Raw genomic sequence first — 12733 nt, 5'->3', positions numbered from 1 at the left:
GATGCAGCGGGTGCCCGGCAGCCCGCAGTCAGGTGGGGTGCCGAGCGGATGGGAGACGCACACAACATTACGAATGTGCTTTCGTAAGTAAGCGATCACATGGAACTCGTACGCCCGTGTTTCAGCAGTGTCTTGAAAACAACCAGGAAAATCATGTGGCCGCAGAAGTCTGTGGGCTCCCAGCCCTCCCCCACTCCCTGACCTTCTCCCTCCCTTTCGTCTCCTTTCTTTCTCCCTCTCTGCATTACTGAGACGGTAACCACAAAGGCTGGGGATGAATTTTGCGCCCACTAAACTCATCCTGGGCCTTGGGGTGTTTGTGTTGGCACCTGGTCTTGGCATCCAACTCACCTGTGCTACTCAAGGCCACCAAGTGCTGTGTGATGTTCCCTGGAGCCCTACAAGGGAAATCCTTGAGTTCAGTCTCCACGAGGGATTGAAGGACACTTACCCAGAGTGGATGCTAAATATGACCCAACTCATTGCTGAACGGGATTTTCACCATTGCAGCTCCGAGTCCTGCAGAAATTGACTTTCTCTCGACATTAGCATTTTAATACCTGACTGGCACTTAGTGGAGTCACTCAAAAGAGCAAGCTCTGTGAGACCAATATTGAAATACAGGTCGTAAACTAAGAAACTTAAAGTTCACATCTGTCCAGTCTCCACTGCTGCCTCGTACAACTCATTCACAATAGGAAGCCAAGAGTTTCAGAGTGCTAAAACCCTACCCAAGCTAAGAGCAGGTGGTGTTCTCTGTAGAACAAGGGCCACCACACTATCAATAAATGCATGCCTTTGAGCCTGGTCTCCACTGCTTGGCTGCTATTGTAGTTAAACTCCTACATGCATATGGCTAACAACCTCGCTAAGCACAAAGAGATAAAAGATGCATGAAGAAACTGAGGGATTTAGTGGGCTATGCCAGATGAGGCTAACCTGCAACACTGTCCCTAGACTTGTGCAGTGTTGCCAGTTATGCTGTCTTCTACTGTACATTTGTCCAGCTATCATTTCAACATAGAAGTTGAGGATCTTGGTCTCTAGTCCATAAGGCCTTCATCTTTTCCTTCTTCAGATGCTTCCCCAGATGCATTTCCATTGATTGCAGTTCCCTTCCCTTCCCTTCCCTTCCCTTCCCTTCCCTTCCCTTCCCTTCCCTTCCCTTCCCTTCCCTTCCCTTCCCTTCCCTTCCCTTCCCTTCCCTTCCCTTCCCTTCCCTTCCCTTCCCTTCCCTTCCCTTCCCTTCCCTTCCCTTCCCTTCCCTTCCCTTTTTCCCTTCCCTTCCCTTCCCTTCCCTTCCCTTCCCTTCCCTTCCCTTCCCTTCCCTTCCCTTCCCTTCCCTTCCCTTCCCTTCCCTTCCCTTCCCTTCCCTTCCCTTCCCTTCCCTTCCCTTCCCTTCCCTTCCCTTCCCTTCTCTTTTTCATCTGTTCTTAAAATAGATGGGAGAATTTTGGAGCAAAGTCCCTATCATTTTATGTACCCATCTGGACTGGAGTCAAGAGGATCTGCTGGAGGCAAAACAATAAATGCCAACGTGTGGGAGAGGGCTGAAGAAAGAGTGAATCTGTATCAGTGGGGTGTGAAGGGAGTTTCATGGGGTCCAATGCGGTTAACTTGTTTGAGCAAAAGTGCTGCAGGCCAGAATTGGGATCTGAAAATGCATCTGGTTTGGGCTCAGTTAAGAATATTTATTATGGATTAGAGTGGGCTGATGGGAAAATTTGACTGGGTACAGTGGGGAGAGTGGCTTTGTCGGGGCTGGTTGGAAAGCTTCACTTTTCTTATACCAAAACCCGTTACCCCGATGGGAAACCATTTGCCAGACCAACTTCCCATGGATAGGAACAGATTATTCAGCAAGTGCTGAAGTGGGATCCCCAAAAGGCTGACAAAAACCTCCAGTTCCCCAGTGTCCATCTGCTCCGTGCCATTTCCTTGCATGCTCATGAGCAGTACACACCAGAACATCTGCATCTCCTGCCCGAGCTGGTCCACCAGGTCAAATCCATCATCACTCAATGTCCTAGCTGTAAAAAGGAAAAATTTCCTGTTTGACCAATTCCTCGACCAGGGATGACCAGGATTTGGAATGAGGAAATAGGACATGAAAACCCAGCACATGGTTTCTTCTACAGAGGCTGGGATTCCAAAATCTGGTGGTCTGCTATGGGTGTGTGTAATGCACTGCCACAGCCTTACTGATTGAGGGGATAAAATAAAGACTTAGCTTGGAGACAGCTTTGAGTCCCAAATAAAGGTAAATCCATACTGTTTCTGAATAAATAATGTCTCAAAACGTGGTACCAGCTTCATCTGGGAAGTCAGCCTAGGTGGGGTGACAGCACGGTCAAATCCCTTGCCTCCCCACTTGTTCGGGCTCTGCTTTTTTTTTTTTTTTAAACAAAACCAAGCAAACAAACAAAAAACAGGAAGAAATGTGTAGCGAGGGGTAGGAGATGGTGTGGTCGCGGGGAGAAGCAGAGCCCCAGCGCCTTACAGAGCTAGCAGAGAGTGGAGCAGGAGAGCGGAGGGTAGCACAGCGCTGTACAGCTGCAGGGCTGCTCACAACAGGGCAGAGCTCGGGGAGAATGTGCTCTTTGTTCCCTGCCTTTAAAGGGTAAGAGAAACACTTATGCATGGCAAATTAGCCCAAAAATGTATTTCTCTAAAACACCCGATTGTCTGGCCAGCTCTGCAGCTGCAGGGAAGTTCCAGGGAGAGAAGGGGGAGGCGGCGGGAAGGAGAAGAAGGAGGGAGGCAGGGAAGGAGGATTTTGCTCGCTGGGGAGGGGGGAAGGCAAGATGATTGTGCAGACAGGGGAGAAATTCTCATGCCTTGATTCAAAGAGAGCAGACGAGGGAGCGAGGGCACCCCTGACGGAGGGGGCTGTGTTGGTGGTCAGGGCCTGGTCCCCCTGGGGGTGGAGAGGAAGGGGGACATGAGACAGCTGCAGCCGGCGGTGCCGGGGCGTCCTGACCCCCCAGCAGGTTCAGCTGTGCCATCTGGGCCGGGATGCTCCGCGAGCAGTGCCATGCTCCTCTCGTCACCGTGTTGCGTGTCCCCGGGGGCGACCAGCCGTGCATCCTCTCCTGCTTCATAGCAAAACATGCAGGGTGCAAATCTCCATAGAGGTGCAGGGCCTGTGCTACTCTCCAGAGTGCTTCAGGGGTGCTACTTATGCACAGAACATCCCAAATGTACCCAGACTCGGTCTGGGCTTGCTATGAATTTCCATCACAACGCTGATACACATTTAGAAACTCCCAGAACGTTGCTGGTGGATGTATTATCCTGAACTTCCCCAGGGTTTCTAAGCCAAACCCAAAGGTAATGTTCTCAACAACTGCTGAAGCCATGCCAGAGGTATGCAGCCAGCACTGGGAGCACAGAGAGTTTCTCCGGGATGTATCTGCCACTGACTGCATCTTCCAGAGGTTAGGACATGCTCGCTTGGGTGCCCAGATTCCCTAGGGAATTTCTGAGCTCTCAAAGGAGCCTGCTGTCTCTTTTCTCTTCCGAGAGCAACAAGAGCTTGTGAATGGGATAAAAACTTTGAAAAAGCGGGACATGCTCTGTGGGAACAGCACCACAGAGACAAAGACGCTGGGCTGAACTCAGCCTGTGACAGTCGTGGTGACTGCCGTGGTCCTGTCCCTGCCCCAAGGAATGCCACTGAAGCCAGAGCCAGGCCCACCACCAGCATGGCTGGGACCTGGGTGTCCAGGGAGGGTTTGATATTTGTTCATCTTGTCCAGTTCAGATGCAGGGTTGATGTTGCCACCAATTAAACTTGGCAGGGGCAACCTGTACTCTGTCTCCAGGCTGCTCTTACATTAATTTTGTGACAAGATTCTTCCAAGGAAGGCAATATAACTGTTCAGGTTTGTAATCCAGGAAACCTACAAGCCTTCTCTCAAAGGACTGAATGAAGCAAAGGGCGGGTGTGCCTGGATGTTTTATCTGCACGATACCAGCTCTTGGTGGGAATTACTCATTCAAGAGAGACGTGAGATGAAGATCATTTGGCTGATAGAGTCATCCCACAGGGGTACCTGCTGGATTTGGAGCAGCACCTGGCAGAGGGAAGCCAGCTCTAGGGCTGAGGAGGGTTCCTGTAAGGGAGAAGAGGATCAGACTTGCTCTGGCAGAGGCATGTGCTGGGCAGAGGAGGAGGTGGGAGCTGATCTGCTCTTGAAATGAGTGTTTGGGAAGCTGGTGACAACTCTAAAATCCTGTTGTCGTTACCTGGCTCACCTCTGCGTGGCCATTGGAGTGGTTTGCTCTCTCATGTGGTGTGTACACAGGAGAAGAGGGGAGGGAAAAATGTTGCCTTTGATCAAGCCAGCAGCATTTCTCAGCAGTGACGTGCTTCGTTTTCCACTCAGGCGAAAAGGAGCCACACTGCCTGCATTGCCATCTATCCTTGACAAGGCAGAATCCATCCTGTCCCCTGCTCTCCTCCTCTCCAGCCTTAACACCTTCACAGCCCTGACATCCAGCTCCTCACACGTCCCTTTAGAAACACCCTGGGCAGCAACTCCACAAACACGTGTGACCGAGTGAAATGGGTTTAAGCTTCATTTCCTACGGCCGCAGAGCTACGGCTGGGCCTGCGCTGGGCCTCACTCCTAATTTTCCCCCAAAAAAAGGGAGTGGGTGGCATGGCTTCAAGGCAGGCCTGCCATGAGTCCCCACATCGCTTGTGGCAAGGTGGGACTCGGGGACACCACAAATCCAGCAGTGTGGAGACCCTAAGGCCTCCCAGGGATGTGTCGTCACCTGAGGGTGGGAAAGAGGGGCACCAGGCAAGTGTTTATTGGCAAATAACTTGCCAAGAAATGGGATTTCAGGAGAATGAAACCCAGGCCTAATGCAGCAAGCGGTTTTGGCTGGAAGGCGAGCGTGGGAGGGAGATTTTTAAAATATCAAAATATTTCATTTCATGGCAATCTTTCTGAATTATTCTGTTTTCTAAATGCCAAAATGTTGTGAATGGACATTTTGAAAGGGAATTTATGACATTTCATATCAAACCAGCGTTTTGCATTTAAGTCTTGACCCAGGTTGAGAGATAAGAGGCCAGACACAAGAGCCTAATAACCACAAATTTAAAGCTTATTCAAATTAAAAGCTTTTTCAAGCTCGGCAGAATGTTTCACTCTCTGAATTATGCCTTAAAAATAAATAATAATAATAAAAATGTCTTTCTTGGTTCAACCACAGTGATTTCCTCCACATTTCTTTTTCTCTCTGCTTTTGAACCAGAGCTTACATTATTTGCCCAGCTTTCCTGGTAGAAATCTTCATTAGTGGTAAGTGTGCTGAGGCAGGCATAGTTGGAGGAAGCAGAGGTTTGGTTCAGTGTCAGCATGGGATGCTTGTCCTGAGAGCTGGTGACCTGGATCCCTTCCCTGATCACATCTCTGGATCAACGTGCCCATAGGCGACACCTCTCTGGGATGGTGGAGACACTGGAGCAGAAATGTGGTTGGGGTATCCCATTGTGTTTGGGATAAAAGTGGCTTGAGGTGAAATAAAATCAGCCTTGAGCACCTCGGACAGGGTTTCACTCTTATCTCAATAAATTTCGCTCTTATCTCAGTACAGCTGGTTGCGGTGGGGTTTTGGCTGTGCGATTCTCAATCATGTTTGCTTGGGTTCAGCTCCACAGGTGGCAACAAGCAGAGTGACACCTAGCAAAGCCCTGGTGGCTACGGCATTTTGTCATCTAGCTTTGGGAAAGGTGCAGACCAAAGCACCATCATCTTCCAGCACTGTCCCACGGACTCTATGAGAAGTGGCAGAGCTCTCTGTGGGCAGTTTTAGAGGGGGGATCCTAGTGTAAGAAAGATTTTTTTTTACTGATTTGGGAAGGGGCCCTGGTTCTTCTCACAATGGGTGGGTAGGCTGGGGGAAAGCCACCTGGTAGGGATGAAGGACAGTGCCGGTGCTTAGAGAAGATGCTGTGCCCCGACTGCCTCTGCTGTACAAAGGCCAGTTCAGCCTCGAAGGACGTGAAGAACAGCCTTCCTCCCCCCTCTTGCTGCCCCCAGCCCCTTGTCCCCAGCACCCCATCCTCCCTGCTGGCCATGAATAGAGTTGGCACGGGTGGGCGCAGCCCCAGGCACTGGGGCTGATGGCTCCTGACCTGAATAAGCAGCATAAAGGCACGGAGCGGCCCCATCGCGGCTCCATCCCGACTCATCCTCCCCAGCTGCTGGAGCATCCGCTGCGAGCCCAGCCCGGCCATTCCTACCCTATCCTTCAGTGCAGTTTGTCTTTCTCTCCCTCTCTCATCTCCCCCTGCCTCTCTCTCTCTTGCTCTCTCTCTTTTTTTTTTTTTTTTTTTTTTCTGTATTTAATCTCCTTTTTCGAACATATCATTACAGGAGCAACAAAAAAGATGGGACAATACAGCCATTGATGAGCTGCTCTCGTCCTCCCGTCCCGGTCCCCCCCACTCCCTCCCTCCCCTCCTCTGGTGCGTGCCAACACTCTTTCCACCCGCCCAGGGCTGGAGCCAGCGCCAAACAACCTCTGCTAATAAACAAGAGGAACCAGATAAACCAGGAACACAATAGAGGGATTTGTTGCACTTTAGTGATGGTGGGAACAATGTCAACTCCGTGGCGCAGCTGCATGGACCCCCTCCCATCATCTCCCCCCCACCGCCTCGCGCCCCCCGCGCACTCACAGCCCAACACTGTGATTTATGAAAGGCCAGAGGTCACTGTGCATTAAAGGGCTCCTTTCTTGCATCATTTATTAACCCCTCTACAACAAGGGGTGCTCATTGTGGTAGTGGTGGTGGTGGGATGGGGATGGGGAGGGGGCGGAGGAGTCCGTCCTGGAGGCACCGTGCATCTCTTGCAAGATGCTGAGGTGCAGAGCTAGCGCTTAAAATCATTTTCACACCAACCTGGTGTGCATGGGGAGGAGGAAAAGCTTTGGTGAGAGGCACCTTGGCTGCAAAACGTGGGCCAGCAAAAGCAACTCGTGCATTCCAGCAGGGCTCTGCTCACATTTCATAGGGGTTGCCACCTACCCAGCCTTGCTGGTGAGCTGAGTTCACAGTCAGTCTTGCGGCCGTGCACACACCTAGGACTGGCCTGAAGGGTTGCCCTGAAGACCCCGTCAGCCGTATAGTGGCCCTGCAGAGATAATCCAGGTGCATCTCCATAGCCCTGGGACACCTTGTGCCACCAGGCGTGAACATGCAGGCCACCTGCAATGCAACCGGGCAGAGCTGGACCACTCTGAGGTTTCCTTCTCAGGCCAGTAGAGATGTGGCCGAAATGTTTTTTGCTGGTTGCCATCACAGGCAGCATTGTGGTGTCACCACACAGTGCTTTCAAGCCTCCCTGCACGGCCATGGTGCAACGTGGTGAAATACAGATGTGCTCATTTGCTGGCCTGGTCTTTTGTTGCAGAAACTGTGGTGACCACAGTCACTTGGGGAGAGCTGATGTGGTGGCAAAGGGCTCAGCACTGAACTCTGCAGTCCCCCGAGCTACCCCTCATCCCCAGATGCACTTATGGGCCCCTTGGAGACCCTCTCCGTGGGCAAGCTTGCTGGGGAGGACAAATCTGAGCTCTCCTGATGGCCCTGGCAGCTTGGTGGAAGGGAGGTGGTGGCGGTGATGGGTTGGGACATCTTCCCTAGCCATGAAACGAACGGGGAACAAGGGACAAAGGGTCTGGAAATGAGCCCCCAGATTAGGAGCTGGCCCTTTGAGAAGGGGGGCGCAGGGCAGAGGGGATGCGGAGGCTGGGGTCCCGAATTCCGGCTGGTAGCTCTGGTTACCAGCACAAGCGCTCCTGCCCTGGCTTTGGTGCCTCGGCCTGGGGCCGTGCTCCCTCGCTCGCTCTCCCTCACATTCCTCCGGGAGCTGATCAGGGCTTGAATGACACCCCAGATGACTCCTTGCTATTAATTCCTGCGAACAGAATGGGCTCCTTGTTCTCCCAGTCCTACTCTCTGGAGGAATTACAGGGGCCAAGGCAGCGGGCTGAAGCCTTCCCGACTTAACCCTTCCCCTGGCTCCCCGGGAGCCTCCCTGCTGCCAGCGGGCTGCTGGAGCTGAAGATCCCCCCGGAGCCACCTTGGTCCCCACTGAACGAGCCCACCCGAGTCACCCAACACTGCTACGACCTCTTGGGAGGATCCCCTTGTCTCATCATTCAGCCCAAGTGTACACAATTCCTTTCTCCTCCCCTCCAGGCATCCCTCCTTGGCCACGCAGCCCGAGAGCACCTGGCTCCCTGCACCGTATCGCGCTGGATGTTGGAGACTCCCCTTGAGAAAATGCAAAACCTCCTTCCCCCTTCAGTGCTTGCTTTTTTTGAGGTCACTTTTTGGGATCACACCTGGCCTCTCCAGCAGGAGTCGAGGGGGTTAACAGCCAGGGAGGCTCTTGCCACCCATCAAAGCAGGTAGCAGACGGACCTGCCCTGCCTCGCTCCTCTTTGATCTTCCCAGACCCTGCTAAATTGTCCCAGGGACTTTGGGGAGGACTTGTGTGGCATTGGAAGTCCTTCCCGTGTGCCTGGGGGAGCCTTGGGCTGTCCAAGACGATGGGTCGGGAGCTGTCCCGGGGTCTTTGTGGTTGCTCAGAGGTGTTGGTCCCCTCTGCTTTCCAGGAGGGTTCCTGCACCTCCTCTCCAAAGCAGCTGGCACCGTAATCCACCGTAATCCTGATGAGGGGTGATGAAGGCCAGAGCCTGGCTGCGGTTCCCGTGCCTGGCTCCCCGTTGCAAGGACACTTACGAACTGAAGGGCTCTGGTCATGCCGACAAAGGTGGCTGATCAAATTTGGGGTGGTTTTCATGCTTCTTTGTCCCCTGCAACAGGAGATCGGGGCCGCCACAGCACCAGGGAGCGTGGGCTTTGGGGCCTCTCCGCTTCTCCTGTTCATGGAAAGTCCTTGAAAATGCCCCAAATGCTGGGAGCCCGCTGATATCAGACTGGGGAGGATTTCGGAGAGAAAGGCACGAGGAAGCAGAGGAGACAGGGTTGGCCTTGGGTGCCCTGGCAAGCATCAGGCCTGGTCCTGATCTCACACAGCCTCCATAAATCAAGTCCCATGATGTCTCACGAGTGAGGCCATCCGCAGACCCATCGATTTTCTGAGTGTCATGATGAAATGTTGGCCTCTCCCTTTGCTCCTCGCTGCCTTTCCCTTGAGTATCCCACTCAGGCAACCTTCAAATAAAAAGAGTAACCGGTTGAAACCTTGCCTTTTTTTTTTTTTTTTCTTTTTTCTGATTCATACATGCCTTCAACGCCAAAACCTTGCCCTCCCAGGCCTGCACGTTGTCCCAGGACTGAGCTACATGGCTTCCCAGCTATTTCATGGTCGTGGTGATAAGACGTGAGAGGGCCCCGTCGCATCTCCACACCAAAGGGGACATGCAGACCTCACCGAGGAGGTCTGATACACTATTTCTGTTTGGGACAGGGGAATTTCCAGCAGGTGCCAAACATCTCCACCACCCTCAGCCTTCCCAGAACCGCCTTGGTCCTCCTCCTTTCTCTTTCTCCCTCCTGGCTGAAGGGATTGAGCAAACCCATCCAGCTCTCCCTTAGGGGCTGAGGTCCCCCATTTCCAGCAGGAGGCCTTCCTCCTTCCTCCTCCTCCTCCCCAGCCATCTCTTCCCCTTCCCTCCAGCCACGGTGGGAGCAGGGAACCTCATGCCGGCGAGGATACAAGGACGCTCATCCCACGTGGGACCCGGGGAGGGACGAGGGCTCAGCCCCAGCACCTCCCCGCGAGCCATGCGGGGTGAAGGGGACCTTCTGCACCCCGTCCCCAGCATGGCCACCCCACACCCAGCGCCAGCCCGCTGTTGCCTGCCTCCTGAGGAGATAACAGGCTCGAGACCCCCGCAGACCCCCAGCTTTGCCCCGAATCTCCCCGCAGGCCCACCTCGGCGGGACGGGGTGCTGCAGCGGGATGGAGCAGCGCCGCCGTCCCCGCTGCTCCCGGCCCGGGTCTCCTCTCCCGTCTTCGGGTCTGAGGCGAGCCGGGCGCTCTGAAAAAGCTTTTTATGTGCGCGCCCGCGTGTGCGTGCATCACATGATGGCCGTTCACCTGTATCCCCGAACAAAGGCAGCGCACTGTTTGAGGCCCAAACAAGCGGGCAGGCAAAGGGAAGGAGGGGGGTGCCGGGAAAACTGAAGGGGCTGTTGAGAGAGCGGGCGCGCGCGGGAGAAAATCCTTATCAAACTCCCAATTCATGGGTCTCCCTTTCCCTCAGCACACTGCCGGTATTGTTTGCCCGTTGTGTGTGTGTTTTTTTTCTGGTGTCTGCCCCAGTCCCGTCCCCCCCCCCCCCCCCCAGACCCGGCTCTGACGCTGTTTTGCTCTATGGAAAGGTTTCATGGGGAACCCCTCCCATTTTCCCAGGCGGTCCCGGGACAATACCAGTGCTGTGCCCCCGGGCTGGGCACGGGACAAAAGCTGGCCCTGTCTCGTGGATGCGGAGCTCGCTGGGTTTTTGGGGCATGCAGGGGATTCCTCACCTACCCCTAATTGCAGACGTGGTTTGGGGACACCAAAACTTCCCAATGGGCATCCTCTGGTCTTTTTTCCCCCCTCCAAGCCCATTTGCCCATTAGAGACACACTCTCCCCTCTTACTCCTCCACTTCCCATGGGTGCAGTGAATGGGGTCACCTCAGAGGAGGTGGCCTTTGGTGTCCCACCAACGTGGCCCTCCCATTGAAACCCTACTGAGCAGGGTCCCCTGCTCCTGTCTCTTCTCCTGGTCTCTTCTCCTCCCTCTCTTTGCGTCCTCTCACCTCAGCTGAAGAGAAAGCATCACACCTCTCCCCGTTGCCCTACAGGTGTGGTCTTCCACCGCTCGCTCTCCTGTCTCTCCCTCTTCATAGCACGAGGGAAGAGATGAAACACAGATGGAAAAGACTTGGAAAAGGGTGTGTGAGCATGCACCTGCAGGCAGTGTTACAAGGGAGAGCTGGGAATAGGAAAAAAAAAAGGCTACACACAGGGAAAGAGAATTCAGAAAGAGGAGGCAGAAGCAAAGGAGACAAAAAGCAACAACTAGAGAAAGGCAGAATGGAGAAAAAAACAAAAAAAAAACAAAACAAAACAAAAAAACAACCACAAAACAAAACCACCACCAACAACTTTGCCCACCATTTAAACACGTGGAGACACTGAGTCTGCAGATTGCAGAAATTGTGTGTCTGGTGTGTGTTCCTTTAAGCCAGGCCCATACGTTTTGGGATGTCCCTGTCGGGGGCCAAGGCACCCACAGCTCTTCCAACAAGGCATGGATGGGACCTGGAAGGTAGCAGCAGCCCCTGATGGGGACGGCGAGCAGAGGGACCAACGTTAGTCCACAGCCCTCTGGATTACTGAAGTTCCCTCCTGATTTACTCCTTTTCTTGCCACAGTTGAGGGTGGGGGACTGAGACACTCTTCTGTTCACCCAGACCCTGAGGACATGTAAGAAAACATCAGCTGCGCAGTGCTTACTCTGCCTCCGGTGGGCCATGGACTTCCACTGGCTTGGGAGCTGGAGGTGTCTCCTGGTGGGAGAACTTGCTCCATACTGTAAGGCACAAGGTTCACCGGCTGCTGCTTTGGTTGAGGAAGCAGGAACTTGTCTTAATTTGCTAGGCTTTCCTTTGGGTTTTCACAGCATCCAAGAAAAAGCCACCCACATTTCTCTCTTCCAAAGGGAAAAAGGCATCTTGTGAGGAGGAGCATCTGAGCGCCTCTTTTTCTGGAGCTGGTGATGATTAAGAAAAAGAAAGAAGGGAGAGCACTTAAGAGGTTGTTACGGGCAGTGCAAGACCACACAGACACCTTTAAGCACCTCTGCCTGCCACAGGTTTGATGCCGTTGACATGCAGCCATTCCCACTCTTGGTCCCATTCTGTAAAGACTCCTCAGTGGGCTCTAGTGAGGTTTTCCCTGGAACCACCCCATAGTTTCAGAGCTACATTCATAGGGAAATGGTCCTATGCTGTCAGCGAGGTCTACAAGGGCAGCAGCCGGCCCCACAGCTTTGCTCTGAGTGCGTTTGCTCAGGTGCTCAGCACCATCCTTGGGACTGGTCCCCTTATGCTTCATGTGGGATCTTTCTAACACAGTCTGTGAAGAAGAAAGAGTTGCTACAGGAGCTGGAAATGCTCTGGAAATGCCTTGAGGTTGGTTCCCCGGGTCACAGCTGTGCACCCTGATGTAGCACTGAAGCTCCTTCAGGTTGGGTCTCCAGTGAGGGGCTGGGGCAGGAGCTGGCTCTATCTCACCGCTAGCTCTGGAGGACCTGGGGAGGTCGTCAGATTTTTATGGGTGACCTCTCATGGTTACGGGGTTGGTGCTGCTCTTTGACAGCCTGGTGAGAAAGGACCTAATGTCCTTCATTCTCAGGACATTACTGACCTCCTGCAACATCCTGACCCCGGAGTCCTGGGCCAGCTTGTTGCAGCGCACTGGGGTCCCCATCAGACCCCGTGACGGGGATAAGGGATGTCGGGACCGTGGGGGCCACCATGCCCTGCAAGAACAAGGGTGATGCTAGGGGGAAGAAGGGGAGCCCAGCCACATCCCTCCCTGCACCCAGCAACCCCAATCTGCTGGGGGTTTCATTCTCCATCCTTGATCTCCGGCCAAGCAGCCGGCGCCGGTGGAAAGTGGGGAAGGCCGAGGTGGGGTGGGGGGCTGCCCGCGTCCCCTCCCCAGCGGCCTGACCGTGTCCTG

The sequence above is a fragment of the Aythya marila genome, assembly GCF_965140915.1.
Source record: "Aythya marila genome assembly, chromosome: 1".
NCBI lineage: Eukaryota > Metazoa > Chordata > Aves > Anseriformes > Anatidae > Aythya > Aythya marila.
Note: the sequence above shows the minus strand (reverse complement) of the source record.